The sequence below is a fragment of the Bidens hawaiensis genome, unplaced genomic scaffold (assembly GCF_021521415.1).
Source record: "Bidens hawaiensis isolate Kalapana, Puna unplaced genomic scaffold, B.hawaiensis_p1.1 tig00032546_1, whole genome shotgun sequence".
In the NCBI taxonomy this organism is placed as follows: domain Eukaryota; kingdom Viridiplantae; phylum Streptophyta; class Magnoliopsida; order Asterales; family Asteraceae; genus Bidens; species Bidens hawaiensis.
The window spans coordinates 236,860-242,566 of record NW_027495565.1 but is presented as its reverse complement, the minus strand read 5'-3'; the positions used below and the strand labels follow the sequence as shown (position 1 = coordinate 242,566).

The following is a 5,707-nucleotide window of genomic DNA, read 5'->3' as shown; positions in this document are numbered from 1 at the left end:
GCTTGCGGTGCGCACATATGATGTATATATGTGGTGAACCCCTCGGGTGGGCAAAAAGTGAAATTTGCACTAATTTTGACGTTATTTTACTAATCTCGTGAAAATAACGTTAAAAGTGACGGACGGTTAATCAGGCATCATGTAGTGGCGTTGATAGCCGAAAGACAAGGGTACATGCGCCGATCAGCCGGTGTCCCGATGATTGAGTGCTATGTGCCTTATGTCCAAGGCTTGATGCAAAACTACTATCGAGCCGGGGGTCTCACCGGAAGCAGCCTCTCTATCCTTATGGGGTAGAGGTAAGGCTGTCTACATCTACCCTCCTCAGACGCCCTACCATAGCTTTGCTATTGGTGGGATATACTGAGTACGATGATGATGATGATGATTTAGTAAATAGTGGAATCAGATTAGGTGCACACAATACTTATAACCCCCACGAGCTACTCAAAGTACATTAACTGTATCTTAAACTTCGCCTGTCATCAACACCCTCCCCCCATAAGATACCCACACACACTCTTGTTTCTTTCACTCAAGAAACAAAGAGAGTGAAAAACACTCAAACTCAAATCTCTTTATGCACAAATTTTATCTTTCTTGAAAACCCACAACTTATTCATACATTCATGGCACCATAAGCTCAAATCCACAATCTTTTTTACAAAAGATCTTATCTTTCTTGAAAGCCCACAAGTTATTCATACATTCATGGCACCATAAGCTCAAATCCACAATCTTTTTTACAAAAGATCTTATCTTTCTTGAAAGCCCACAAGGTTATTCATACATTCATAGCACCATAAGCTCAAATCCACAATCTTTTTACAAAAAAAAATCAACCTTTCTTGAAACCCCATAAGTTATTCATATATTCATGGCACCATAAGCTCAACCCACAATCTTTTTCACAAAAAGATCTTATCTTTATTAAAACCCCACATTTTTATAACTATTTAGTGCCAAAATGGTTATAAAGAAGCCAAGAATAGTGATAATAGGTGCAGGAATGGCAGGCTTAACAGCTGCAAACAAGCTCTATAAATCTGGTGTTACAAAGGGTGCATTTGAGCTTTGTGTTGTTGAAGGTGGAAATAGAATTGGTGGGAGGATTAACACCTCAGAATTTGGTGGTGATAGAGTTGAGATGGGTGCCACTTGGATCCATGGAGTTAAAGGCAGTCCAGTGTACAAGATTGCTCAAGAAATCAACTCTTTGGAATCAGAACAGCCCATGGGAATGCATGGATGGCTTTCTTGATGATTCCAATCACCATTGCTGAAAATGGGTATGTGTTAAATGACTTGAATCCATCTTTAGTTGATCCAGTTTCAAATCTTTTCAACAGTTTAATGGATTTTTGCACAAGGGAAAAAGAAAAACAATAGGAAATGGTATTGAAAATGATATTAATATTGGATATTGATATTAATATTACAAGTGTTGGATCTTTTTTAAAAAAAGGTCTTGAATGTTATTGGAAAATGGAATCAAGAAAAGAAGTTGAGGAACTTGGATGGATTTAAGGGGTGGAATAAGAAGTCATTAGAAGAAGCAATATTTGCAATGCATGAAAACACACAAAGGACTTATACAGCTGCTAATGATTTGCATAATCTTGATTACTTAGCAGAAAGTGAGTATGTTATGTTCCCCTGGTGAAGAACTCACCATTGCTAAAGGCTATTCAAGTATTATACAATCATTAGCCTCTGTTTTTACCATGTGGGGTCATTCAGCTAAACAAGAAAGTGAATAATATTGAGTGGCAGCCTGAAAGTGTAATGGGTGGTTCAAGTTCAAGACCAGTAAAGATTCACTTTCTTGATGGGTACAAGTATGTCAGCAGATCATGTTATTATCACAGTTTCATTAGGGGTTCTTAAAGCAGGAATCTTTAAGGACACGAAAGAAGATTCGGGTGCGTTTAAGTTCAAGTTCAATCCTTCACTTCCTAGATTACAAGATTGAAGCAATTTCAAGATTAGGGTTTGGTGTTGTTAACAAGTTGTTCTTGAAAACTAAGTCCTGAGGTTAATCTTGATGTTCCGAATTATCGGTTTCCGTTCTTGCAAATGGTGTTTCATAAATCGGATCATGAAGTAAAGAACCCAAAGATTCCATGGTGGATCAGGAAGACGGCTTCTTTGCAACCAATTTACAAGAAGTCGAACGTGTTATTATCTTGGTTTGCGGGTGAACGAAGCGCTTAAGCTAGAAGAGCTTCCGGATGAAGTGATCCTTGATGAGGTTTCCACAACTATTTCAAGCTTTTTTCCGCATAAAAAAGACAAGGGGAATGTGAAGTTTGATAACGTTTTGAAAACTCATTGGGGCGAGTGATCCACTGTTTATGGATCGTATAGTTACATAGCAGTCGGGTCAAGTATCGGTGACATGGATTTACTGGCTGAACCGTTGCCAAAGACGACTTTCGAGTCAACAGGTGGTTCATCATCAGCGCCACTCTCAAATTCTATTTGCGGGAGAAGCAACACATAAAACTCATTACTCTACAACTCATGGTGCATATTTTAGTGGTCTTAGAGAAGCCAATAGGCTTCTTGAACACTATCATTGTATTGATGATGTATGAGAGGTATGTGTGTTTGTATTATTAGATTCACTAGTTTTTTGTTCTCTAATGATTTATCATACTCAATATTGTGGAATGAAAGGGAGAGATTGGGACATTTTCAAGAAGCTTCTTTTGAGTATTCTAATGCTCTTTGATGAGCTCCTTGGCTATTTTTTATGTTTTGAGTTATCTTTGTCAATAAATATATGTTTTATTGCTGGATTTGTTTATAAATAAAGCTTTGGATCCAATAAAAATCGATTCTTTTATGACTGGATTGTGACTTACTCTTACAGGACCCACCACCAACCTACTAACCAACGCGACATAAAATTGGAAGCCGATATTTGGTTTGTTACATTGTGTTATGTTTTTGTGATCATGTTAATTATGATTCCATGAACATAAATTCAAATCACCAAAAACATATCCTGATAAAATCTAGATCTGACAGTAATAATAAGACACCCTTTTTGGGTTTTGGGTCCAAATGTCCCAAGTAATGAGACAAGCAGAGATGCTCATGGACACCTTGATCTTTTAGTGCAATTTAGACTTATTGGTTTGTGTAGGACCCGTTGCCCTTGATAGGTCCAATTTCTTGCACATGAAGACATACATTGGGACATCTACTCTTTGTACTAGAACCCTATAGATACCTTTCAATAATGCAACACCCCCCCCCCCCCCCCAAAAAAAAAAAAAACCAAAAAAAAAAAAAAAACTCTTGGTTTGAAGTTGTAGAATATAAGGTTACCTTCTTTTGTAGATAATTTATAGATATTGTTTGTTTTCTATGACTATTGGATTGTTATGCAACTTAAATTACACTTGTTTTGTTATTTGTTAGGGTTAGTTTCAACTTTCAAGATAGAGCTTTATATCTAACTCAAAGTAACCTTGTTTGTAGGTTTGTTGCCAAAGACTAAAATGTTGCTACTAAAACTACTAATCAAAATTTTAATTAATTTTGTTTTAATTCATTACAATAATGAAGGTATTTGACATGTGCTTCATAGGTATAATTTTCTTCGTTTATCCATTATTTGTTGTGTGCATTCGTTTATCAATTATTTGTGGTGTGCATTCGTTTATCAGAAGATGCCGTGTTATATATATTAATGAATTGAAGCCTTAATTTGTTGAAGAATCGAAATTTATGAAGTATGTTTTGTTAGTAAATTTGTTAAGCATTTGAAATGCAACCATCATGAACCACCTAATCAAGCTACTAGACCTTATCCGTCGACATTTTATGATGCACGAGTGGTTGGAAATTAGAACGGCGATTTCCAACAAACATTGAAACCACCAAATAGAACGATTTCATTCATTCATCTTGTTTCCATGATGAACCATAGAGATCATATTATTCCATGATGAACCTTGGCAATCACGAAAGCTAAAGCTATAGGTGAACAAATGATTCTAAATTGAAAGATCACCTTACAATTAACCAAAATAGCATATCCCATAAATCTAATATTCAACAAATTCTAACACTAAATAAAGTTAATTTTGAACCAATAATGTCTAGAGTCTTACTTTACTTTTAAAAGAGAGAATGATTAAATGGAAAACACAAAACTATCATGTTAATTACTTTTTTTTTGCCAAGAGCACCTCTTTGTTGTCATGCACCCATTGGCTAATCAATCTTTGACTTTCCAACTTAATGGCTTAAGTGTGGCACAGGTTTATGCAAAGCAAACAATGGCCCGGTTCACCAATCAAACCTCATTATTATCACTTTTGTAACCAATAATTATTTTCACTTTAGTTTGATATCACCAATTCATCTGCTTGTATTTAAAATAAAAAAAAGTTTATTTTATGTAAAAATAATCTTATATTTTTCATAATATTTTCAGAAATTGTAACTTTGTTTATTATATTAAACGAACAATACAATCGTTGTAGCACGTCTAAATGAGAGAACATTGTCATACTATCGTTGTTCTAACGCATGAAATTTAATGTTTGATGTAAAATAATACTACCAAACTGAGGAGATTTGAGTGTTTATTGATATCATGAATCATAACCAAGTTACAATTGCAATTTGACCCATTCGGGTGAAATCTTTAGATTCAGTCATTCGAACTTATTCTTAACGACTAAAGATTTACATGTGATTGAAGTCTTAGAACGCCGCTAAATTGTTTTGAAAATAAGTCTATATATGTGTATATAAACTTGCTATATAAAGACAAAACATTTGGGGTTACTTAGTGTGACTTTGAAAGCTGAGAATGCAGTTGGATTGTGCTTAAAGCAAAGTTGATTGAGAGAAATTAAGTTGTATGTACATGTATTGGTTAACCAATGCCCACGCTTTAACCAATGCCACGCTTTAAAATGTTGTCCATGCTAACAATAGAAAATAGAAGAGTTGGCTAACCATGGGACAACACCATCCCTAATGTCAAGTTGCTTTTAATTCATTTTAAACATGTTAATAAGAATAATACATGTGCTTAATGGTATGCTGTCACCTTTTGTTAAAACATTTAAGATGAGCTTTGTTCAAGCAAATTACATTACTAATTACACATTGCATGCCTTATAACCGGTAAAAGACTAACTATTGGAAAATAATAAAATCAAAAGAGGTGCATGTCCCTTTCCATAATCTAATATGTTTTAGTTAAATATTTTTATATGTTATCTAATGGCATATAAACCTTGCTTTAAGGGACCCTTAATGATCAAAGCATATGGCTTTAACTCAAGAAAAAGTGAGAGGCGGAATCTAATAGGTCTTATCCTTGGAGTCCACATAACACTTTGGTGTCTTCTTGAATTCAAAATGTACAATTTTATATTAGTAACTAACAACTTAATTTCTTTAGATTATATAAGCTAATATTTTTAAGTATTACATGCTAGCTATAGAGTTATCCTAGGTAAGAATTCTAGTCTATAAGTCATGTGATATGATGGATGTTGTGTGGATGGATTATGGAGTGGTTTGAATGAGCCATATACCCAGCAATTGATATCAAGATTGTTTTGAAGTTGTGACAATCGTCAATTTCAGGTTAACTCCGTTAACTCAACTCCGTCAATTCAAACTTTAGATCACTGAATCTATAACGCACACCTCATTACATTTAAACTAGGTTTAA

General features: G+C 34.6%; 1 pseudogene; it reads left to right on the top strand.

Annotated features, from left to right (window-relative positions):
* Nucleotides 1-577: 577 nt before the first annotated feature.
* LOC143583835 (putative polyamine oxidase 5 pseudogene) lies at nt 578-3,163 on the top strand (annotated as a pseudogene).
* The last annotated feature ends 2,544 nt before the right edge of the window (nt 3,164-5,707 follow it).